The following is a 26329-nucleotide window of genomic DNA, read 5'->3' on the forward strand; positions in this document are numbered from 1 at the left end:
AACTTGAGGAGACTTCCTATAATGGGAAATTGCAACCAGGTGAACCTTCACTTCAGAGAAAGTGAGACATGATTTCGCCAAAGACAGAAGATGTGGTAAAATCTGCTCTGGAGGTGCTTGAAGTGGGTGAAGGTTGTTTTGCTCGCACCAGAAAGAGAATTGCTTCCATTTTAGCCGGCATGTCTGCTATCCGCTCGGGATTTGGCAATAACTTCCCTGCACTCCTGCGGGATATCTAGATCCCCAAAATCTAATAGCTCAGGAGCCATGCATGCAAATGAAGAGATTGCGGGTCTGGATGATGCACTTGTCCCTTGTCCCTCGATAACAGAGATGGCGATGGCTGCAGGCGAATGGGGTTCGACTCCGTCAGCAGAAGTAGCTCCGGGAACCAGTACTGTCTGGGCAACCGTGGCGCTATCAGTATCAGGAGACAGCCTTCTGATTTCATCTTGGTTAATACCCTGGGAATTAAAGGGGTGGGAGGAAAGGCGTAAACATATATCCGTGACCATCGCATTTAAAGGTCATTCTATCTTGACCCTGGTAGAGGGAATCTGCTGGCATAATACTGGCATTTGGCGTTTTCCTTCGTCGCAGAGTTCCAATGCTGGTTTTCCCCACCTTCGAAATACCTTGTTGAGTTGGGACTACTCAAGCTCCCACTCGTCACAACTGGTCTGAGTTCTGCTTAACGTGTCTGCCAGAGTATTGTGCAGACCTCTTACATGCTTGGTCTTTGAACAGATCCCATGCTGTGTCGTCCAATCTCATAATTCAAGCATTTCCTGAGATAGCATAATGGATCTTGTTCCTCCCTGTTTGTTGACGTAGCACATGCTGGTTGTTATGTCCGTACAAACCAGCACGGAAGAGCCGCTATTCTCAGCAAGACAGCCTGAAGAGATAGGACTATGGCTTTGAGTTTCAGAGTGTTGAAGTGCTGATGCTTCTGCGCAGAGGACCATTTGACCTGAATTTGTAATTGTTGTAAGTGACCTCTCTAGCCTTCCATGAAAGTGTCCTTTGTCAGTATGAAATCTGGGATAGTCTGGAGAAAAGTAAGGCCCTATACAAGATTTGGTGCATTAAACCACCATTGCAGTGTGTTCTCCATTCGTGTTGTGATCAGAATTATGTCCTCGAAGGATCCCGAATCTTGTTGACATTGCTTCTGTAGTTCCTCTTGAAGAGGTCTCATCTTCAGTCCGGCTAGTGGCACCAGATGTATTGCTGAAGAACACATCCCTAGGAGTGACTTGTACATTCGCACAGAAACTGACCCTTTTTTGATATGGGCTTAGCAAGCGTATGCAGACGTATCATTCTTTCGTGAGATAGGAATGCCTTGCATTGAATAGTGTCTATGGACGCTCTCAGAAAGGATATGACTTGAGTTGGATGGAACGAAGATTTGTTTATAGTTAGTCTCAACGTCCTGAACGTATGAAGGCAGGTGCTTGTAGATCGACTGGCCTCCTGTGCTGTTGATGCTTTGAGCGGCAAGTTGTCGAGATACAGAAATACTTGCAGCCCCTGCAACCACAGGGCTGCTGCTGCGGCGCCAGGCACTTGGTGAAAATCCGTGGTGCTGATTTGAGGTCAAATGGAAGTACTTTGAATTGGTAGTGGGCACAAGCCACCGTGAATCTTAAGAATTTTGGATGATTCGGATGGATTGGGATATGAAAATATGCGTCGTTGATGTCTAGGGAGGTCATGAAATCTCCTTCATTTAAGTGACCCAGGATTTTGGAAAGCATTACCATTCTGAACGTCTATCTCTTGGGAAACTTGTTAAGATTCCTTAGGTCCAGAATCGGTCTCCATTCTCCTGATTTATTTTTTATTAGGAAAAAACGAGAATAAAAACCTTTTTACCCTTTATGACTTAGGCACCTCCTCTATCGCTTCTTTGGCAAGCATGACCAAAGCTTCTTTTTGTAGTAAGTAAAGATGATGGGGGAGCCCTTGGGTGGAGTAGTTGGAGGCCGCTGAAGGAATTCTAGAGTGTGACCGCTGGTGACAAGGTCCAACAACCAGAGATCTGTTGTTATTATGCGCCACTAGTGGACATAGCTGGAAATCTTCACACCCACAGGATGGGAGGGGAGGGGGGCTGTTACCCTGCTGTGATCATTGTTTTCTGGCTGAATCACAACCTTGTTGAGGCGTTAGCTTGCAGCCTCCCTGGCGAGGGAAACCAGTCGTAGACGACTGACAGTAAGATGGAGGATTACAAGATTGTCGATACTGTGACTGGTATGGCTGATACTGTTGAGCCCTCTGGTAACCTACCATGTAAGTGGCAAATCCTCTCCCTGTAGCACCTTTGAAAGGTACCCTTCTGTATTGTAGTGTGCCAAAGACTTTGCAGTGTCTGTGTCATTTTTAATTGCCAACAACACCTCATCTCTGTGCTTTCCAAAGAGGAACTCGCCGTGGAAAGCCATATCCGAAACTTTTGTCTGCACCTCAGGTCTCGAGGTGGTTGCTTTCAGCCATCCTTGACGTTGGAGCACAGCAGCTCCTGTAAGTTGTCTAAAGCCAGTATTGTATGCAAATGGGACATGTTCATGCCCCAGCCAAATGCACAGCTATACACCACCCTTGCGGCATTCAAAATTTATACTATTATTTATCCAATGTTCATTTACCAAATATTGCTCATTTATCTAATATTAATCTGTTGTACTCTTTTTCCATTGCGAATGTCCACGTGTAGAACTTTTTGGCCATTATTTTCTGGTTTCTGATACTCATTGTATGTCCATCCGGACTAATTCAATAAATACGATTAATGCCTGGCTCATCATAGGCAGTGTTTATTCCATAAAAACCCAATGCATTTCGGGCGACGCAGCGCCCTTCTTCGGGGGTCACTAGAAAATAATCAAACATGTACCAGATTACTCATCCATTCTTACATTATTTCTTCATATAATACAATGCAAATAATTTTTATTCATATAGAGGTATGGACAAACCTAGTAATATCTGCACTGTGAACTAACGATAAACGTCATGTCTCTCTGGCTATTCAATCATGCAAATCCTTGGTTCCCCTCCCTGTGCTCATAAAACCTAAAGCACATTATGCGTGCTTGTCTGTTCCATTCTTTATGCATCCAACATCCCCTGCGTGTTAACTAGTAAATCACCACTTTTGTGTTAAGCTCTCCAACCCTCGACCCACGATACGGAAAGAGTCTTTACATAAACAAACGTAAACCAGATGGCGCACCTTCACTCTGTTACTTGACCCCTTTTAACAAACATCGCATTAGTTTCTCCCTCTATAGTTTCATATTCCTGATTCCTATCTTTGCTCTCATTACTCATTTCACTGCTCTTGCTTGTCAAGTGTTTCCAAACATTCACGTACCTGCCGAGTTAAATGAAAAAGCTTCGCCCTTCCGCTAATGGTGTCCGCGCTAAAAGCAACCCCTTCACCTGCATATTTAAGCACCTACGGACCCCCGAAGAAGGGCGCTGCGTCGCCCGAAATGCATTGGGTTTTTATGGAATAAACACTGCCTATGATGAGCCAGGCATTAATCGTATTTATTGAATTAGTCCGGATGGACATACAATGAGTATCAGAAACCAGAAAATAATGGCCAAAAAGTTCTACACGTGGACATTCGCAATGGAAAAAGAGTACAACAGATTAATATTGGATAAATGAGCAATATTTGGTAAATGAACATTGGATAAATAATAGTATAAATTTTGACTGCCGCAAGGGCGGTGTATAGCTGTGCATTTGGCTGGGGCATGAACATGTCCCATTTGCATACACTTAGGTCGTACCCGGTGGCAATAGGGCATGCCACATACCAATCTGCACGCTAGCAGGAATCTAAGGACGATGAAAAACAAGAAGGAAAAAAAACGGTTAAAATTTGGTGTGCATCCCTTAACTTTCATAAAGCCAGTATTGGCCACGTCAAGGGCACAGTCAATGGTTTCTGAAGCTGCACGCTCAACTTCTGTCTGATATAATGTCAAAATTTGAGAAAGCTGAAGAGAAAAACTGAATAGCATTCAGAAGGGCACCCTTCCACACGACGTACTGTGAAAATCTGAAGACAACTTGCTTCTGTTGGGAGTGTTCTAGAGGGTGCTAACAGCTGATTGGCTGGATTCCAACATTTAGTCCTTTTTAGGCCTCGCCTAGGCAGCGCATGCAGGCCTCGCCTAGGCAGCGCGCATGCGCTGCCCTAGGAGGGCCTTTAGCCATCGGTCTTCACTTTTCAAGCACTGCACTCGAGCTTGTGACGGCATCCACCTTGCGGGAGCAAGCAGCAGCGCGCCACAAGCACGAGTGTAGTGCTTGAAAAGTGAAGCCAAAATACAACAAACACATTGCCTGTAATGATACTTTCTTTCAAGAAACAAATCATAAGGTAACAAAAAACAAATTAATGTCACCCTAATTCAACATTTATCACAAAATATATTTTTTAATTTCAAGAATCATTTTACATACATCTTATCACGTGTAACATGTATCACAATTAAAAAGGTTTTTGTACAAAACACACCACAAGACCAATATTTGACCAACCAAGACAATCAATGACTTTGGGATCATTCGTTTGTTCCTATGGTGTGTCGGGTTTGGCGCGGTCTACGTTTCGACCCCCAGTGTTTAAGGGTTATTCTTCCCTCATGTTGGGGTCTTCATCAGGACATATAGGAGAGCCTAGAAAACAGGACAATGCCTTGTTTTAATGATTGGAAGGTGATGTGTTAACATTGGGAATGGGAATCATTTACAAAAAGTTACCTACAAGGTGGCTGGCGTAGAAAGATTCATACGTCGCTTCATGGGCATCGGTGTGCTCCAATATGTGTCAGAGTCTAAAAGGAAAGAGGGGGGGGAATTAGGGCAGGAATGCTTATTTCTTGTAGTTGTCTACCTAGGAGTGAAGGACACATAGATATGTTCCACTTACTGTTGTTTGGCGTCTTATATACAATGCTGGCGGGAATTCTTGGGGTGGGCTTCCGAAATATGCTGCACGTCTTTCTGAGGAAAACATGTAACAGACATTCAGATAAGATTCCAGTTGAACCGTTGTAGCGTGTAGTACACGAAGTCATTCCATGGATTAAACCGTTTTGATAAAAATTTGCCCTTAAAGGACTTAGTACGGATTGATCGTAAGAGATGGTGGTGCACGGAGCATGTAACCATGGAGTTGTACACAATGTTCATTAAAACCCTTCATGAGTACTCGGTCGGGGAATGTGACCTTCCGTTAAAGCTTTGCGTATGCTGCGACCTGCAGCGTTACACGTTCAGCACAATGTTGATTGAAACCCATTGTGGGGCTCGGTCTGGGACTTAAGACATACCGTTTTATCTTCGTTTTGTCTTCGCGTCTGCTGCGGACTGCACCCGTCGGCTCCACTCTGATTGTGGCTGCTCGCGGTGCAGCCGCTAGATGCTAGTATAGGAAAGGAGGCTCGGCTCGGGTGTCCAATGGGCGGCTTTAGATGGGAAGTGTTCAGAAGTCTGTTGCTAGCCTACGAGGGACTGATGATAAAGTGTCTGAAGTTGAAATGAATGGGGGGCCAGGAGCTCACAATGTGATGCATGGCGAGCTTATATTGATATACGACATTTATACAGAGATGGTGGTTATTTGGACAAAGGGTCATCTTTGTGATATTGGGCATGCGCATAGAAAAACGTTACATGCAGAGCGTTGATGCATAATACAAGTCGTAGTCCCTCTATCCTTAACAGGTGAAAATCCGCATGCATACATATTACAAGTGTGTTATCTACAGTATGTGAAAACACTGTATATTACATCATCTCATATTTGGTTTTGTATAGTAATTTTCTAGAATAGGTGTATTGAGTTACTGCATTTTCGCACAGAGTTATAAAAAAGTGATCAACAGGGTTATAGCCCTCTCACCATGAATCCACATCAACAGAGTTATATTCATTACAAGAGGTCATTGACTTTGGTTGATATATGGGCATTCTAACAATCTCCTGATAATCGGAAAAGGAGATATGTACCTACATTAGGGTGACCTCATTGCAGTTGTGTATCAGAGACACAGGTAAAAGCTCAAAAAGTACGGTAAGTTACTTTGGGTTTGTTAGATCGATTGTCAGTTATTCTGGATCCAGACCTGCCATTTGTGCATAGTTGGCGTCCAGTTCGTTCAGGCCATTGTGTATTGTATTGAATTTATGCATCCATTTGCATTCTCTAATGTTGAGAACATTATCGAGATTCCCCCCTCGGGGACCCAGGGTGATCTTCTCCAGTACAGTCCATTTCATAGAATCTGGAGAGTGTGTTTTTTCAATGAGCACGCACGCAGCACTCCCGGGCTTGTCTCTTATCATGCGTTTTGCTGTACCCTCTCTATCCCGCCTTCACTTCATCTACCCCTCATTTACTCCCCTTTCTCTCTAACCTGCTTGCTCCTTTTTCCCCACTGGCTTTGTTCCTTTCGAGATTTAATCTAGTTGCTACTTCTTTCACAACCTTTTCTATATATTTGTTTTCCTCTAAAGGCATCTGCCTCCTTTCTCTATAGCTTCATCTTTCCACTCCTCCCACTTCTATGTCCTGTCTCCCAGCCCTTTGCCTTTCACCGTGACTTTCTTCCTCCTCAGTGATCAGCGACCATACTCTAGGAAGGTGTAACATCGTTTTACAACTGTGAACCCTGCAGCTATCCGGCCCTTCAGCGTCAGCTGTGGTCGTCGCAATAAACTTCAACACTTACTATAATGCAACGTGTTGCGACCTATAACTTCATAACTGGCTTTACATGTGATCTTAGCTTATAATGCTATCAAACGTCCTTTGATTCTCGCAAGTGTGCATGATATCCACAGAAGTGAGCAGGCATGTTTGACTTGGGAGCATTTAGTTAAGTTCAAAGCGTTTTACGCAGCTCTTTGTATATGGTGCAAAAACGCACCATATACCACCATTTACTCTGAGAAAATCGAAATAGTGGGCAGTCCTAATCGACAAATTGCATACACTCATCTTCCTACTGCTTGATTCGGGGGAAGTGCACGGCTTGTTAAAGTCTTACCGAGAAGATGTAAAAATGATAAGGAAAACATCATGGTCTCTTTTACACTGTTGCTTAATTTATATAACTATATACTTGAGGGAGTTTGAAAACAATAGGTTGACACTTTGGTGTGTTGGTTTACGTAAATAAAACACTTTTAAAGTCTTTGCACAAGGAGTTTCACCCCTGTGCTTTGATTACTATATGGCCCAGTGACGATGCATCTTGAGGTCTAATGCAGTTTCCTACCTGGAAAGCGAGCGCCGTGCCGGAAATGTGTGCGTCACAGGCCAGAGGGTATGTGTTGTAGACGCTGTTGTTATTGTAAACATTAGTTGTGCTATCCAAGTATTTATGTTCCTGAGATCGTTCATGTGCCAAATGGGTGCCAGCTTGATTGTCATGCTTTCAACCCATTGTAAGTGTTAGCACCGAGGATGTAGCTTAACGGCTAGAGCGGACGACTTTGAAGCTGGGGAACCAAGTTCGAGACTGGTGGGAGGCTTAAACATCCTGTGATTCTTGGCAAATAACTTCATCTCCCTGTAATGCAACTGGTGGTCATGTAAAGCGCTGTGAAACCTTCGGGTTGAGTTCATGCTATATAATACTGCAAAAAAAAAACTCCATAGCACAGAGGTCATCTGGTTCCATTCCTGGGAAAACTACTTAAAATCAATTCTAAACTGTTGCTTAATGCCCAGGGCTGGAGTAGGAGGTCCTCTAAATAATACGTTTTAACTTTTGGTTAGATGGTTTTAAGTTAAATATGACTACTGTTGGTCAAAGGAGGAGTACAAGGGGAGCTTGGCCCTAGTGGACAAGTGGGGAGGCCGGGCCTAGTATATGCAATCAGAGAAAAGGGTGCCTCTCCACAACTCAGTTACAACCATATTTATGGAACATTGAAAACGCAAGCTGTCGTTTCCAAACAGGTACTTTTATTTATACCACTTCATTGGACAGTTATACTTCATTTGTCATACAAAACATATTATAAGCAGACAAGACCTATGTGTAGCATAAGATCAAACCAAAGTAAGACTTTTAAATACACCACAGTGTCAAAACTGAATATGAGCACAACTCAATATACTCATTAATTAAACAAACAATATATGGAAGACAGACGATAACATTTAAACATACATTACAATCAATGGTAATTACATTTAGGCATTTGATTAAAGCAAAAAGAAAAATAAATATAGAAAAAGGAAATTAGAAAAGAGACGCGAAGTGAATTCGAGAATCTTGTGTCACCAGTGGTAGCTGGTGTGTGAATTATCCTTTCCTAATTAGCCGACGCGTTTCGAATCCAGAGAATTACTTTCCAGATTCTCATCAGGGCATCGTTATTCTGTCTGTAAGTTTGCCAAAGAGAAGGAAAAATTGTATAAGCATCATGAAAAAGAGACAGTCTCCCTATATTGTGACACTCAGCTGGGGAAACCTACCGCTTTTAGAGGAAGCTAATTCATTGGAAGTGTGGCAGTGCAGATTGAAGAAAGGGTCCAAGGATTGGAACTACCTAAAACCAAAGTGAGTTGGCATTAGACCGATTAAAAGGTTGGTGACTAGAAAGTGCAAAATAATTTGTTTGAAAATGCACATACCGTCAATTGTTCCCAGATAAGTATTGGCGGTTTTTTCTACGATGAATGCAGGCTCATCGGCACATCTTTTTCAAACGTAGAGCAGCTTATGGCACTCTATGCAAGAACAATAGTATTGGTAAAAACGGGAGCGGGAATTTAGAGATTAGATGGCTGTTGTGCTAATTAACACGGAACATACCTTAAATTAAAGGTTGATGCGAAGCAGTCCTAGTTGCTGGATAAGCGTTGTATTCAAAAACCGGCGTATAACAATTCAACCCGGGTCTGTTTCCGCTAAGGAAAAACGGAGCAGAATGTTAACATGTTTACCGCGTTTGACCGCGAGTGAGGCAGAGGCCGGCGGCAGGTCCCGCAGAGGCGCCGCTTACCTTCGTGTCTCTCGCTCTGGGCTCCCTGTGTTCTGTCGAATCGCCAAGGCGAATACTATCGATGTAACCATGGCAATAAGCTTTTTGGAAAGGCGGTGAGCCTTGTGGGATTTGTAGTTCGCACTATTCTAGGCAGTTGTACAGATGGGGATTGTCCATTACAAAGACGAGTATACAGCACTGAGACGAGACCCGTCCGGTCATCAGGCGCCAGGGCACTATTGGATTAAAGTCTGGCGATTTCAGATAAACTGTTGAGGCCCTTCTGGACGCTATTAAATTTCAGGATTAAATATGCTTCCATTTTAAGGAGCATTTTGTCAAAATCCACATTACTCTGTGATGGACGTAATGTGTGCAAAACCGTCCATTTCAAGTCATTGGCATCATGGTTGACATTTACAAAATGTTCCACCATGGGGGCAGTCATGATTTTATTTTTGATCCTGGATCGATGTTGGCAAATTCGTGTGTTGACTTGTTGTGTAGTTTTTCCCACATAAATGAGATCACAAGGACATCGGACCAGGTAAACCACATTCTTGGTTTTACAGTTCGAAAAGTCCAAATGTTTCCATCTAGTGGACCCATGTTGGAACTCGTCGCCCTCAATAGTGTTTGGACACACGACACAGGTACCACACTTGTGGTGCCCCGTGATCGGTTTGAGGTTCCACTGGCTCAAAAGGTCACTTTTCTTTTTTGGTAGAGATACATCCGCCCTCATGATGTGTTGTCCTACGTTTTGGTTTCTCTTATACGCGAACAAAGGTTTAGGAAGTGGGCATTCTAAGTTCGCCATTAAGTGCCAATTGCTCAGCACAGCTTTTCTCAGTTTGTGGGTATCTGGTCCAAACGTGGTGACACAGACCAATCTTTCGAGTGTGGGTTTAGGCCGTACTTGCAACAGAGTTTCACGGGGGGTGAAGCGCGCTCTTTTTAGAGAATGCTTCAACAGTTTTTTTGGGTACCCCCTTTCCTGCATTTCTTGGCAAAATGTCTCCGCATGGGACGTGAAGTCTCTCAAATCAGAGCAGTTTCTCCTGATGCGCAATAATTGCCCATATGGAAGGTTGGATTTCAGATTCCTGGGATGGGCACTCATGTGGTGCAAGATAGTGTTCCTATCCGTGTCCTTTTTAAACAGGGATGATTTAAGGACCCCGTTGATGTTCACAATTTCAACATCAAGGAAGGTCATCCTTTCGTTACTTTGTGCCATCGAAAATTTGATGTCAACATGCCTGTTATTGAGCCAGTCATGGAAAGCTACCAGATCCGTCTGGCTCCCCTGGATCTTATGCTACACATAGGTCTTGTCTGCTTATAATATGTTTTGTATGACAAATGAAGTATAACTGTCCAATGAAGTGGTATAAATAAAAGTACCTGGTTGGAAACGACAGCTTGCGTTTACTATTGGTCAAAAGCACAGATTTCAAGTTGGCCCAGGTGAGGTGTAACTCGTTTGCTCAGTCACGGGATTTTCCTTGTGTTTTTGCTATTAGAAGGCCTAAATTCATAATTGTGGCACTCCAAGCTGCAAAAAACCTGAGCCCTGTAGATTACTTAGCTGACCTGACTGGTTGGGCAGTGGTCGGTGATAAATGAGTTCATGGCCGGAGTTCAAAAGGGTAGCACTAATGCACACATGATGATCTTATAAGAGGACAACGGTTAAATGGACATTGGCACTCACTTCGCCTCTACCAAGCAAGAGAGAGCCTTTGCACATAATCAGTTTTTAGGTCTCGCATGAGTTAGCGCTTGCGCTGGTCCGGCGAGACTCAAAAAATGCTACTGCCGGTGTACTATCGATAGACCAACCCCATCTGTCTTTACACCCCCCACGTTTCCACGCATGCGCATAATTATGCGCATGCGTGGAAACCTGCATGCATTTATTTGGCTGCATGTATTTTGAAGCACCCCACTCTACTGCCTGTGTACTGCGCATGCGTGTGATTGCACGCATGCGCTTTCAAGATCCAGCGGCGAACACTCCTCCTGCTCGAGCAGAGTTAACCCCATAGCTGCCAGCCAAGGCCTGCAACTGAAAACAGAGCAGAAGGGAGCCAGGCAGCGGCTGCACAGCTCTCAGACACAGTAAACTAAAGGCAGCTCAGAACGAATGAAGCATCAATTGTATTTATTAATGGCAGCCACAGCAGGTCAGCTGCACCGATACACCGGCGCCGCGGGCTCAGGGAGGTGCACTGGCAGGGAGAGCTCTGTCAATATCATACTATCCTGCTGACTTTCAAAGGCTCTGCTCCATTAGGACCGGAGTATCACGGGTCAACTGGTGGCAATGTAATATTTATATAGCTTCTATAGCTGCCACCCGAGCACTCAGCATGGTTTGCAGTGACTGCTAGGAGTCAGTGAGCTTACAGAGAGCCCCCTTTTCGGTCACAGGCTGCTCTGAAGACAGGCAGTAGCAGTAAACCACACTACTGTGTGTGTCACTACACTGTCCGAACACCGTTATCTTACTGGGACATGTGGTATGGTAACAGTTATGTATTACACTGGTGGCCCAAGGAGCTAATGTGCCTACTCCAAGGATCTGTGTTTGCTCTCCTATACTCACATGTTCACTTGTTTGATTCCACATGAGTTTACATAGCTTTTCATCCTTCTAGGGTCGATAAAATGAGTACCATTGAACAGAGGATCTTTGACCATTCAATAGCACAGCTAAACTCTGGGGGTTTTACTTGCAGTCTACTAATATGCGTGCTATGTTTGTAGGTAATAGAAATGAACACTCTCGGAAATGTCCATCTACAAACAGTGGTGCTGTGTTCTGCTAAACAGGCAGAGCACAGCAAAAGACAGGACCACAAGGACAGCACGGCTATACAAATATCCAATCCACCACTGGCCTGAAACCCCCATCGCATGGCCATGCAGTCCATAATAACTGCTGACTGGCACCACTGGCGGACTCAGCAGCTATGACCTGCCTGCTGGAAGCAGGCATGGCGATCAGCTGACAACCTGCACCCCTGCATTTAATTTGGCCTCATAAATGACACTGTGGAGTGGGTCAGGTATAAAAACAAATTGCATCCACTTAAAAGATCCCCTCTCCCAGAAACCTCTGAAGGCAACATTGGAGATGATAGATCATTGCAGGATTCCTGTATCCTGGCACCTTTGGAAAAGGCATGTAAAGTGGCAGGGCTGTACTTTTAGAAGACCAGGTGGTGGAGTACAGAATGAGATAGATAGAGTGAGGGCGATAGAGAGATAGATAGATAGAGTGAGGGCGATAGATAGAGTGAGGGCGATAGAGTGAGGGCGATAGATAGATAGATAGATAGATAGATAGATAGATAGATAGATAGATAGATAGATAGATAGATAGATAGATAGATAGATAGATAGATAGATAGATAGATAGATAGAGTGAGGGCGATAGATAAATAGATAGATAGATAGAGTGGGGCGATAGATAGATAGAGTGAGGGCGATAGATAGATAAAGTTAGGGCGATAGATAGATAGATAGATACATAGACAGATAGATAGAGTGAGGACGATAGATAGATAGATAGATAGATAGAGTGAGGGCGATAGATAGATAGATAGAGTGAGGGCGATATGACCGATAGATAGAATGAGGGTGATATAGTGAGGGCGATAGATAGACAGATAGATAGATAGAGTGAGGCAGATAGATAGATAGATAGAGTGAGGGCGATATGAACGATAGATAGAGTGAGGGCGATAGATAGATAGAATGAGGGTGATAGATAGAGTGAGGGCGATAGATAGACAGATAGATAGATAGAGTGAGGCAGATAGATAGATAGAATGAGTGCGATAGATAGATAGATAGAGTGAGGGCGATAGATAGATAGATAGAGTGAGGGCGATATGACCGATAGATAGAGTGAGGGCGATAGATAGATAGAATGAGGGTGATAGATAGAGTGAGGGCGATAGATAGACAGATAGAGTGAGGCAGATAGATAGATAGATAGATAGATAGATTGATAGATAGAGAGTGAGGGCCATCGATAGATAGAGTGAGGGCGATAGATAGAGTGAGGGCGACAGATAGATAGAGTGAGGGCGATAGATAGAGTGAGGGCGACAGACAGAGTGAGTGCGACAGATAGATAGAGTGAGGGTGACAGATAGAGTGAGGGCGACAGATAGATAGAGTTAGAGCGATAGATAGAGTGAGGGCGATAGATAGATGTGTGTGGTTGTGTGTGTGTGTGTTGTGTGTGTGGTTGTGCGTGTGGTTGAATGTGTGTGTAGTTGTATGTGTGTGTGGTTGTGTGTGTGGTTGTGTGTGTGGTTGTGTGTGTGGTTGTGTGTGGTTGTGTGTGCGATTGTGTGTGTGGTGTGGTTGTGTGTGTTCGTGCGGTTGTGTGTGTGTAGTTGTATGTATGTGCGCGTGGTTGTATGTATGTGTGTGCACGCGCGTGGCTGTATGTATGTGTGTGCGCGGTTAGAGAAGGATGCATGTGGAAGAGAGCAGCAGATCAGCACAGCAGAAGAGAACAGGGAGTTAAAGAAGGAGGCGGGTGGAAGAGAGCAGCAGATCAGCACAGGAGAAGAGAACAGGGAGTTAGAGAAAGAGGTGGGTGGAAGAGAGCAGCAGATCAACACGGGAGAAGACAACAGGGAGTTAGAGAAGGAGGCGGTGGAAAGAACAGCAGATCAGCACGGGAGAAGAGACCAGGGAGGTGGAGCAGGAGGTGGGGTGGAAGAGAACAGCAGATCAGCAAGAGAGAAGAGAACAGGTAGTTAAAGAAGGAGGTGGGTGGATGAGAGCAGCAGATCAGCACATGAGAAGAGAACAGGGAGTTGAAGAAGGAGGTGGGGTGGAAGAGAGCAGCAGATTAGCAAAGGAGAAGAGAACAGGGAGTTAAAGAAGGAGGTGGGGTGGAAGAAAGCAGCAGAATAGCATGGGAGAAGAGAACAGGGAGGTAGAGAAGGAGGCGGGTTGAAGAGAGCAGCAGATCAGCTCTGGAGAAGAGAAGTGAACAGGGAGTTAGAGAAGGAGGTGGGTGGAAGAGAGGAACAGATTAGCACAGCATAAGAGAACAGGGAGTTAAAGAAGGAGGTGGGGTGGAAAAGAGCAGCAGATCAGCAGAAGTTAACAGGGAGTTAAAGAAGGAGGCGGGGTGGAAGAGAGCAACAAATCAGCACAGGAGAAGAGAAGAGAACAGGGAGTTAGAGAAGGAGGTGAGGTGGAAGAGAGCAGCAGATTAGCACAGCAGAAGAGAACAGGGAGTTAAAGAAGGAGGTGGGTGGAAGAGAGCAGCAGAACAGCACGGGAGAAGAGAACAGGGAGGTAGAGATGGAGGTGGGGTAGAAGAGAACAGCAGATCAGCACGAGAGAAGAGAACAGGTAGTTAAAGAAGGAGGTGGGTGGATGAGAGCAGCAGAATAGCATGGGAGAAGAGAACAGGGAGGTAGAGAAGGAGGCGGGTTGAAGAGAGTAGCAGATCAGCTCTGGAGAAGAGAAGTGAACAGGGAGTTAGAGAAGGCGGTGGGTGGGAGAGAGGAACAGATCAGCACAGCATAAGAGAACAGGGAGTTAAAGAAGGAGGTGGGGTGGAAGAGAGCAGCAGATCAGCAGAAGTTAACAGGGAGTTAAAGAAGGAGGCGGGGTGGAAGAGAGCAACAGATCAGCACAGGAGAAGAGAAGGGAACAGGGAGTTAGAGAAGGAGGTGAGGTGGAAGAGAGCAGCAGATTAGCACAGCAGAAGAGAACAGGGAGTTAAAGAAGGAGGTGGGGTGGAAGAGAGAAGCAGAACAGCACAGGAGAAGAGAACAGGGAGGTAGAGATGGAGGCAGAGTGGAAGAGAACAGCAGATCAGCACGAGAGAAGAGAACAGGTAGTTAAAGAAGGAGGTGGGTGGATGAGAGCAGCAGATCAGCACATCCTAATTTTTCCTAATTTTTCAGCACATGAGAAGAGAACAGGGAGTTAAAGAAGGAGGCGGGGTGGAAGAGAACAGCAGATCGTCACAGGAGAAGAGAACCGGGAGTCACTTTTCACCTCTTATCTTTATCACCCCCCCTCCCCCATTTATACCCCCGTGAAGCCTGATCCACAGCTAGTCCACACTCACGTGCGTGCGTTTCCAGGAGCGCCCATAACCGGCGCATTTATCTAATATGATGTCGAAGTCCTTCATTTCTGTCTAACGGTAACCGGTCGCAGCGTTGAACGCGCCGCATAAACATGGCTTCTTGGGTGGTAGATGAGCGGCAGCGCTCCCCACGCTAAGATGGCGGCTGGGGAGGCTGGCGTCACACAAAAAGATGGCCGCTGAAAGGTTGGTCTTCTCACCGAAATAACAGGCCACGTCCCTCACAAAGACGGATGTCAAAGTAGTCTCTGCTCTTGCACAACGCGTAAGGGCTAGAGTATTGCGTCCTTCACAACAAGGCTAAAGCGGTTATTGGGATCCACGTGACAGTAGCCACGCATGCGTTTGTCTCACAAACGTGCCGGTGTTCCGTGGTTCCCTGCTTCCCGTCTGTATGCGCTCCCCCCTCGTGTGTGCGCATGCGCACTATCCTACGCAACCGCACAATGTACTTTTGGCTTCATACAAGTATTTTTAAGCTCCCCGGTGTTCTGCCGTTTTAGTGCGCATGCGTGTCCTTGCACGCATGCGCACTATATAATATGTTTTTTGATTTGAAACTCCCCACGGCAGCGGTTGAAGTCCCAGGAACAGCCGGGGGCCACCCCCTCCCCATCCACAGCCTGACCTTCCAAAACACAAGCCACGTGCACACGGCACATGCTGGTCGTGCACTAAACACAACCATACGCTGTGCAACGCTCCTTGGGCTCTAAGTTCTCTCCCCCCCCCCCACGAGTAACTTCTACAACCAAATGTCTGACACTTGGAGCTTTTCTCTCGTTTAAGGACGCCTGGGTAGGGGATGTGATACCTGGGCAGGTGGGCGGGAGCTAAATAGGTGGATGTATGTGATTCTATGCATGGTGGATGGAAAGGTGGTTGTGTGGATGAAAGGATGAGTGGAGTGGTGGTGTATGAATGGGTGGATGTCTATCTGGCTTGATAACTAGGAGGATCTGAATGGAGAGGCAGGCGGTGAAAGGGCGGGTTGCAGAGATCTAGCGTTCAGGGTTTTCCCCCACGAGTAACTTCTACAACCAAATGTCTGACACTTGGAGCTTTTCTCTCGTTTAAGGACGCCTGGGTAGGGGATGTGATACCTGGGCAGGTGGGCGGGAGCTAAATAGGTGGATGTATGTGATTCTATGCGTGGTGGATGGAAAGGTGGTTGTGTGGATGAAAGGATGAGTGGAGTGGTGGTGTATGAATGGGTGGATGTCTATCTGGCTTGATAACTAGGAGGATCTGAATGGAGAGGCAGGCGGTGAAAGGGCGGGTTGCAGAGATCTAGCGTTCAGGGTTTTTAAATATCATCACTAATCTATAGCGTGAAATCACATCCGGTGGAGAAGAGGATAACTACACTTTCAGGGGAGAGACTGGCCCTCACCTGTGGGACTCCCACTCATACATCTCTATGGTGCCTTGGGAGGTGACCTTATATTCCTAAGTCACAGGGAAACGAGGATTTAATTTGTAAGCATTCACTTCAACAATACATTCTGAGGCAAGAGTCTTGGTTTACTTCCAATAAACCGACTAAATGCCAAATACAGAAAATGCAAAAAACACAGTTGATGGACAGAATGTAGAACAATGTCATACATTCACCCCAGTACAAGGATCTGGGCCTAAATCCATCGTTTTTTTCACTCCACACCACCCTGGGTTAGACACTGGCTATATGCAAATCAGCTCTGACCCTTTGCCTCAAGGGAAAAGTCCAGTCCGAACTGCCAAGCCCTGTCTTTCCCAGACCGGAATCAAGCATCCAAGGACCGGTTTCTGGCTATCAGCCTTCATTCAGCCTGGATAGCTTGACTCCAGTGGTGTGGAGAGCCTGGGACTCACGTCTGAGCATACCCAGCCCACTCGGGGTGAAAATTACAAAAAACACAGTTGATGGACAGAATGTAGGACATGGCTTTTGTAGTTCGGACTGGACTGTTCCCATGGGGCACAGGGTCAGCGCTGATTTGCATATCGCCATTGTCTAACCCAGGGTGGTGTGGAGTGGAAAAACAATGGATTTGGGCCCAGATCTTTGGACTGGGGTGAATGTGTGACATTGATCCACATTCTGTCCATCATTGTTGTGTTTGCAAATACAGAAAATGCAGCACCTTCGGTGGCAACGGGTCACCTTGTTGCAAACACACATAGGCCACAAGCCAGCGTAAATGGCGAATACACCGCACTTCAGGCCTTGGGGGCCGTTAGGCCTCTGGCCTCACAGTTTCTTCAGTTACCCATCCAGCAGTGCACAAACGCACCTCCCCACGAATTCATCCATCAATTCATGCTCTAAGCACCCACAGTCTACCATCCACCCATGCATTCATCCATCCACCCCTCAATCAATCAATCAATCATGCCATTTGTATAGCGCACTACTCACCTGGGAGGGTCTCAAGGCGCTTGGGGGGAGGGGTATGCTACTGCTCGAACAGCCAGGTCTTGAGTTGTTTCCTGAAGGCGATATGGTCTTGGGTCAGCCGAAGGTGGATGGGGAGGGAGTTCCAAGTCTTGGCAGCCAGGAAGAGAAGGATCTTCCTCCGGCGGTGGCTCTTCGGATGCGTGGTACGGCTGCGAGGGCGAGGCTGGTGGACCGTAGCTGGCGGGTGGGCGTATAGAAGGTCAGGCGGTAGTTGAGGTACTTGGGGCCCAGGTCGTGGAGAGACTTGTGTGCGTGGGTGAGGAGCCGGAACGTGATCCTCTTGTCGACGGGGAGCCAGTGCAGGTTCCTCAGGTGGCTGGAGATGTGGCTGCGTCGGGGGACATCCAGGATGAGTCGGGCGGAGGCGTTCTGGATGCGCTGGAGTCTTTTCTGTAGCTTGGCTGTGGTTCCGGCGTAGAGGGCGTTTCCGTAGTCCAGTCGGCTGGTGACGAGTGCCTGGGTGACAGTCTTCCTGGTCTCGGTCGGGATCCAGCGAAAGATCTTGCGAAGCATACGCAGGGTGTTGAAGCACGATGAGGAGACGGCGTTGACTTGTCTGGTCATCGAGAGGGAGGGATCCAGGATGAAGCCCAGGTTGCGTGCGTGGTCGGTTGGCTTGGGTGCGGTGCCCAGGGCTGGGGGCCACCAGGAGTCGTCCCAGGCGGAGGGCGAAGATCCCAGGATGAGGACTTCCGTCTTGTCCGAGTTCAGTTTCAGGCGGCTGTCCTTCATCCACTCGGCGACGACTTTCATCTCTTCGTGTAGGCAGGTTCTGGCGGTGTCGGGGTCTCTGGTGAGGGAGAGGATCAGCTGGGTGTCGTCGGCGTAAGAGATGATGTTGAGGTTGTGCTGGCATGCGATGGCTGCGAGAGGTTTCATGTAGATGTTGAAGAGGGTGGGGCTGAGTGAAGATCCTTGCGGTACGCCGCAGATGACTTCGGTGGCCTCGGAGCGAAACGGGGGGAGGCGGACTCTTTGTGTTCTACCGGCGAGGAACAAGATGATCCACTCCAGTGCCTTCTCTTGGATACCGATGTTGCTGAGGCGCTGGACTAGGGTGCGGTGGCAGACCGTGTCGAACGCAGCGGAGAGGTCCAGGAGGATGAGGGCCACTGTTTCCCCCTTGTCGAGCAGGGTCTGGATGTCGTCGGTGGCTGCGATGAGGGCGGTCTCGGTGCTGTGGTTGGCTCTGAAGCCGGACTGCGAGGGGTCGAGGGATCCGTTCGTCTCGAGGAAGGCGGTCAGCTGTCTGTTGACGATCTTCTCGATGACTTTAGCAGGAAAAGGGAGGAGCGAGATGGGGCGGAAGTTTTTGAGATCGGTGGGGTCCGCTGTAGGTTTCTTCAGGAGGGCGCTGATCTCGGCGTGCTTCCAGCTCTCCGGGAAGGTGGCGGTGTTGAAGGAGGCGTTGTTGAAGACGTGGTGTGGGCAGGGGTCGGTCGGTGATCCGGAGTGGATGGTGTTCATCGTGCGGGCTGTGTCTTCGGTGGTCACCGTGGTCCAGGTGCGAAGGGTGGCGGTGGCGGGCATTGGTTCGACGGTTGGGTGCGTGGATGGGGCGCCGAAGCTGTTGTGGATGTCAGCGATCTTGCGGTGGAAGAACGAGGCGAGGGAGTCGCAGAGGTCTTGTGACGGAGTGATGTCGTTGGTGCCGGTGCTGGGGTTGGAGAACTCCTTGACCATAGTGAAGAGCTCTTTGCTGTCGTGGGCGTTGTTGTCCAGTCGTTCCTTCAGGGATTTCTTCTTGGTGGTGCGTATGAGCTGGTGGTGCTTGCGGGTAGCGTGTTTGAGGGCGGTCATGTTGTCGGTGGTCCGGTCGAGGAGCCAGGCTTTCTCGAGGGTGCAGCAGGTCTTCTTGGAGTCCTTGAGGTCGTCGGTGAACCAGGATGCCTTCTTGCTTCTGGGTCTGCTGGGAGGGTTCTTTAGTGGCGCGAGGTCGTCGGCGCAGGCGGTCAGCCACTGTATGAAGTTGCCGGCTGCTTCGTTGGGGTCCATTGTGTTGGCGGGTGGGCTCTGGCTGAGGGAGGTGGTGACCTGGTCTGCGGTGATCTTGCTCCAATTCCTGTGAGGTACCTGTTGCGGTTGGTGGTGGGTCGTGGATCTTTTGAAGCTGAAGTGGACGCAGCTGTGGTCGGTCCAATGGAGTCCGGTGGCGTGGCTGAAGGTGATGTACTTTCTGGAAGAGAAGACGGGATCAAGCGTGTGGCCGGCGTAGTGGGTGGGGGTGTTGACCAGTTGCTTGAGTCCGAGGTTGGCGAGCTTTTCCAGCAGGGCGGTGGTGTTGCGGTCCTTGTTGTTCTCCAGGTGGAAGTTGAGGTCCCCGAGGAGGATGTAGTCAGTGGAGGGGGGCGTGCGGGCTGATGAAGTCTGTGATGTCTTCGCTGAATTGTGTGCGTGGTCCCGGGGGTCTGTAGGCGAGGGTGCCTCTGAGGGTCGTCTTAGGGTCGGTGTGAATCTGGAAGTGGAGATGTTCGGCTGCGGCGAAGAAGTCGTTGGCGTCGGTCGTGATGCGGATGGTGTTCCTGTGGACGATGGCGATGCCACCTCCGGTCTGGTTGATGCGGTCCCTCCTGATGATCTTGTACCCGTCTGGGATGGCGATGGCGATGTCGGGTGCAGAGGAGGCATTCATCCAGGTTTCCGTGAGGAAGGCGACGTCCGGTGATGTAGCGTGATGTAGCGTCGAGGAGGTTCCAGAGTTCCACGGCGTGTCTGTGGACGGAGCGGGTGTTGATCAGGATGCACTTGAGGTGGTTGCTGCTGGTGTTTGTCTTGGCGGGTGCGGGGCAGGTTCGGAGGCAGGTGAACTTGCAGGTGCAGCAGGTGAAGGGTCCGTGGGTGCGTCTCGGGGTGGCTGGGCAGCAGGCGTGGGTCCGGCCGGCATTGAGTGCGTTGAGAGTGGCGGCGTTGTAGGTCAGTCGGATCGTCTTGCCTCGGCGGGGAGGGCCAGGGGTCCTGGCGCTAGGCGCGGTCCAGGCGCGGACGGGCGCAGACGGGCTTGCCTTTGGCGCACCTTTGGCGCTCAATCGGCTGCGCGGTCGCTCTGGGGGCGTCATAAGTAAGGAGCCGGGAGGGAGGAGCAGCTGGGTGGCGGGGCGGCAAATGGAATCACAGGGGGGCGGGGCCGCAGGGAGGCAGCGGCGGGAATCTGCAGGCAGGAGGAGGCTATGGCAGGCAGGAGCGGCAGCAGTGAGTGGGGCGCCCATCTCCAACCCAGCATCCATCCACCCATCAATCACACATCCATCCACCCCTCACAAATTCCAAGAAGCAGCGGGCAGCGGGAAATTCCCAGGAGCAGCGGGAAATTCCCAGGAGCAGCGGGCAGCGAGCGAAGGAATCTGCAGGCAGGAGGAGGCTATGGCAGGCAGGAGCGGCAGCAGTGAGTGGGGCGCCCATCTCCAACCCAGCATCCATCCACCCATCAATCACACATCCATCCACCCCTCACACATCCATCCATCTCCAACCCTGCATCCATCCATCCATCCCCACCCCAGCATTCATACATCCCCAACCCAGCATCCATTCATCCACCTCTCACACATCCATCCGCCCCACTCCATTCATCTCCAACCCAGCATCCACCCAACTCCAACTCAGCATCCAACCAACTCCAACCCAGCATCCCACCATCTCCAACCCAGCATCTTTCCATCCCTAACCAAGCATCAATCCATGCCCAATCCATCATCCATCCATTCCTAACCCAGCATCCATCTATCCACCACCCAGTATCAATCCATCCACAACCCAGCATCCATCCAAGCCCAACCTAGCATCCATCCATCTCCAACCCAGCATCATCCATCCCCAACCCAGCACCCATCCATCTCCAACCCAGCATCTATCCATCTCCAACCCAGCATCCTTCCATCTCTAACCCTGCATCCATCCATCCCCAACCCAGCATCCATCCATCCCCAACCCAGCATCCATCCAACTCCAACTCAGCATCATCCATCCCCAACCCAGCATCCATCTATCTCCAACCCAGCATCTATTGTAGTGTAGTTCCTATTATCCCAATAGGCTCTGCGCATTGGAATAATACCTCCAATAGTATAGACCTAGACCAGACGTTAACTAGGTCTTCTACTGTCGATATTAGACTTAAAGTTTTGGGTTTGCCAGCTAGCTCAGAGTTCACTAGAAACTTTCTCGAATAGGCAAGGAGGAGTTGAACCTCCCTGGATAGACAAGAAGGGATTTAGTTTCTGACAACCATAGAACATGACAACTTTGCTCTCCCCTAATCAAGAGTGTATCTCTAGAGTCGTGTGAAAACAAAAGACAACTTATTTTACTCAGTCAGTACGTGCATTCTTAGTTTCACCAGTTTGTAGAGAAATGGAAGAGACGGGCGTGTTCAATAAAAGATGTTATTTATTGATCAGTCTCTTTTCTCGTACAAGAGAAATGAATCGATATTATTGCAATACTTATGGTTAAGTAAAGTGCATACAATAAAAGCAGAAGTATAAAATAATACTGTAAAAACATTTATATGGTTTCTAAGCCATATGGTGGTTTAAAATGGATAAAATAGATACATACATATAAACATTTGACTAATCGTACTCAACTGGTGCTTCTAACTACGCCTACCCCAGTGTACCTGACCTAAGCCTAATACGTGGGCGGGGATAGAAAGTAGTAGTTTAAGTTAAGTTTGTTTTGCCAAGTGACTGATTCAAGAATTCTCTGCAAGGGGTTATTCAGTTCCGTACCTTGAATCTAGGATGATTGAGGGATGGTATCTCTCATCTTTGGTCTCGATATTCCAGGCTGCCTGCAAGGGCTGCTCGGAAGCGCCGGAGCTGGATTTCTCGGCAGGAGAAAGGCAGCGTCTCGTTCTCAGCGCGTCAGGAAGGCGGGGCAGCGTCAGTGGGCTTCGCTCTCTGCTGAGCTTCGGCAAGTCTCGCTGCTCCGATCTCGTCACCACCGCGTGTGTTTGCTTAAGGCAATATCGGTAATCTTTATACCTGTAAGGTGCCGAGATTGACGTAAGGATGGACATAGATACGTCAATAAGGATGTCATACGAGCTGGTCGTTAGCACATTCTTTTACTGAAGTTCTCGGTGAAATCAAAACAATGGCCGCAGGGTTTTTCCCAGGTTGTCATAGGTTTGATTTGTTTTGAGAACTCCGTATGCCTTATCAGGGGCTGGAGGAATATTGCTTGCCTAATTAGATGGCAAGCGTTATGACCTAATCAGATAACGCGCTCCTGTGTCGTGGTCTGGCGTAATCAGATAACGGTTTCTGCATCATGGGATGGCTGCTAGTTAATTTGTTAACCAGAATAGGGTCAGGAATAGGGGGATCGATACAGAACCTATAGGAATACATCACACCCACTCCACGCTAACTATGGCCATATTTACGAATCTAGGCATAGTAAAACATACTGTAGAGTATCGTGTATACCTTACCACCCCAAAATACACATAATGCATTTTGAAATTATGTAACATACGGGAAAAAAATAGTCATATGTACTATATGCACTCAAGCAGTAGAATAATGCTAAAATAATCACGCATATGTATACATTATTAGTAATTGAATATTAGAATTACACATGAAATGGCTCTTAATACAGAAGAAAAGTTCGAGACCACTTCATCACAGTTCAAAAATATTTATAAACATACCAGTGGGCAGCTAATGTCTATGAAGTTTCTAAAAATAGAAATTAGTTCTCTAAGAATAGTTCTCACTTTAAGCAGAAGAAAAGTGTCCCGTAAAATTTAACAAAAATATTTTGGGGCTGCTAAAAAATTGCTGTCCGTGAACTGGAGGAAAAGTCGATCTTGCTACTTTATTATTAAAGTTGAAGGCCAAATTCAAGGTGTCGGGAACGCCGTGTGCTAGCTTGTTCAAGAGTCATTATTTCTGCTCTGGTGAGAACATCATATCGTTGAGACTGCTGAAAAAGCTGTCAACAGCTTCCTGTGAGAGTTCCACTAACTCGGAAAAGGATGTAACCATGCATTCATGTGCATGATTGTCTCCATTGACGTTTTGAGTAGTATTGCTGACAGAAGGTTGTACCTGATCGATGCTGCTTTCATCTTGATCTTCACTACCCCTTAATCGTAGTGGTGAAGTTTCCACGAATGCCGTCATCAGGATTGGCAGCCGTTGAGGGCAGCACAATGCATGAGCCTTTACCGGACCCAACAATGTTTCTGCATCCATTGGCGCATCCGATTGTAGCGTCAGACAGGTGTCCAACACGCATTCTTCTCCGCACAGCATGCACCTTAATACAGGTAAAACACATCTTTGCCATATCGGCCGAAATGAAAGAAACCAAGTCATGTTCAGGTCTCTAAGCCGGGTTAGTCCCAGGATTTTTGATATCCGGTCCCGGTATCCAATGGCTCGGATTGTTTCTTCCCTTGTCGCAGGAGTTTTGTCTGTGACATGGTTTGCCATAACGAAATATAAGGACTAAGAATAGGATTCCTGCAATTAGTCCCAGAATGAGGGGAACTCCTCCAAAAATCGAATGGACGAAGTCTGGAAAAATACCCAGTATGGCTTTGAATGGTGTTAATGCCATCGAAAATACTGTCTTAAATACATTTGAGACTCCACTGGTATCAGAAATATTTAAGATTTCATTCAGGATTTCTGCGAAATGTATGGGGGAATTAGTTGATAACAATGAGTGAATCTCTGCAGTCGTCCTTGCGACTAGGAGATCATACGTTTCTTTTGATGACGTGAGCCTGGTCGGCGTCTGAAGAAGCACTGTTTTCATTCTGCTTAAAGTATCAACTCGAATAGAAGTAATTTTCAAGTTAGGCCATGCCCTTGCCTCCCTGTCTGGAAAGGAGCTGGGGAACAATAAGCGTCCACAGCACATGACCTTCGCAGTCGTACTAACGAGATAAGGAACCCCGGGCAGTAGACTACAACATCTGCGATCCACAATTAGAATGTAACTCCCGTTATAGAGTCTTTTAAAGAATGGTTCTATCTCTGTTGCAGGTGTGCCTAGCTGGTGACATGAAAGGTTATTTGAGTTCCCTTCACAGGCTCCATGCAAACTAATTCCATTACACAGAAGTGTACCGCTTAGTAACATTGCACAATTATTGCCACTAAGAAACACTTTCTGTCCTTTATTACTGACACATGCATGTGAATAGGGCAAGTTCCATGTTGTCTTAATGTACCCTTTTCCCAATTTTTCGTACATGCCAGCCTGTATATATTTTTGGCAGTATTGAAACCTGAAAGTAGATATCGGAATATTAATTATCCCATGTATTATCCATTCAATGACAGGTCGTTCTGACATTGTCAATGGTAATCTCTCGAGTTTCTCAATGCTCAGGATTGTATAATCAGCACCCTTCTGTGCCATACTGATCTGTTTATCAGTAAGGTTAAAGATATTGAATAGTGACGTTGTGTTGATTAAACGCCAAGGCACATAGCCTGAACGCAGATTTTGTAACGTCCAGCCAAGCTGTACAATAGAACGCAATTGAGACTGACCGTGTTGTAACAACAGTAAGTCTTGCGATATTATGTCGATTGCTGATGACACAATGCTGTCCAATGAAAAGATTCTGGAGGACAGAGTCATTAACCCATTGTCCACTACAGAAAGCGATTTTTCCAAATTAATACGGTCAATTTCCCGTATACTTTCTGCTGTCTCAATTTGAGTTATCTTCTAGGCCTCGTTGTAAGCTGCATATATAGAGGCTGCTATGAAGCGTTTTTGACGCTGTTTGCGTGGTCCCATAATGAAATCACGCAAGTCAGCACCATCAGTAAGTAAAGTTAGGTGTTGCTTAATTTCTGTCAGTGTGGAAGTTTTTAGCCAATGAAGGCAGAGTTTGCCCACACTGTAGGTGGTGATTATCCCTGGGTGTTGTCTTTGGGAATATCTAGGGTCTGGCCTGGTCAATTTGAACCCCTGTGTTTTGTTCAGGAATCTGTCTTGACAGTTATTAGTATCTGTGGGCCAGATTAACCATTGTTTCCAATCAGGATTTGTTCTGTTTTGGTTTAATACATAGTTTACGTCTATCTCTTCATCTGCAGAGTTATTGCTGTTCATTGATGGTTTTGGAATAGACGGTTTATTTAAGTCTTTGATTTTGGCTAATCCATGACAGGTAGTTTGTTGAATAGTTTCATTCAAGAATATAATTTGTTCTGGGATCATGCAGGCTCTAAACAATGATTCTATACCTTGTACTTGCCATTCTTTTGTACCCCAAACACTTTTTACTTCAACATTTTTGTCCCAATAATCAAAACCAAATGTATTCATTTGTTCAAAAAATGAGTCCGAATATATCAATTTTGTGTTTGTAAGCATGGTTTTTGTTCCTGTCTTATTTGACAATTTGAAATAAAATGTTTCAGCATTACTTGTGTTGAACCCTGAAAAATATGAATATTTGTCATAAAAGGTTCTTGAGCTTCCTTTTGGAGGGGTTGCACAATGTTCCCATTGATTATAATTTAAAACATTTCTAGGTTGTGCTGATTTATGTAAAAAATGGTTACCATAGTGGTTGTAGCAGTACATACTATCATAATTAGACGAACCCTGCAAATAATCATGTTTGGTAAATTTAGCAGACATCACTAGGTCAGACATCATGTCATTAATACTTTCAAAGTACCAATCATCAGCAAATGAGTTTGGTTTTACAAAGTCACTCAACAAGATCTTGATT

The 26329-nt window shown here is 46.8% G+C and overlaps 1 protein-coding gene and 1 long non-coding RNA gene across 2 annotated transcripts in view; both read right to left on the reverse strand.

The window, feature by feature from the left end:
- Window positions 1-26329, reverse strand: part of LOC144802321 (HORMA domain-containing protein 1-like) — a 1664778-nt gene that overhangs the window by 682271 nt on the left and 956178 nt on the right. The window lies entirely within an intron of this gene.
- Window positions 4508-5035, reverse strand: LOC144807873 (uncharacterized). The gene is made up of 3 exons (XR_013606488.1): window positions 4962-5035; window positions 4797-4866; window positions 4508-4708 (listed from the first exon to the last, which is right to left on the reverse strand). It is a non-coding gene; the product is annotated as an uncharacterized LOC144807873 (long non-coding RNA).

Source organism: Lissotriton helveticus, chromosome 1_2 (genome assembly GCF_964261635.1).
Source record: "Lissotriton helveticus chromosome 1_2, aLisHel1.1, whole genome shotgun sequence".
NCBI classification, from domain to species: domain Eukaryota; kingdom Metazoa; phylum Chordata; class Amphibia; order Caudata; family Salamandridae; genus Lissotriton; species Lissotriton helveticus.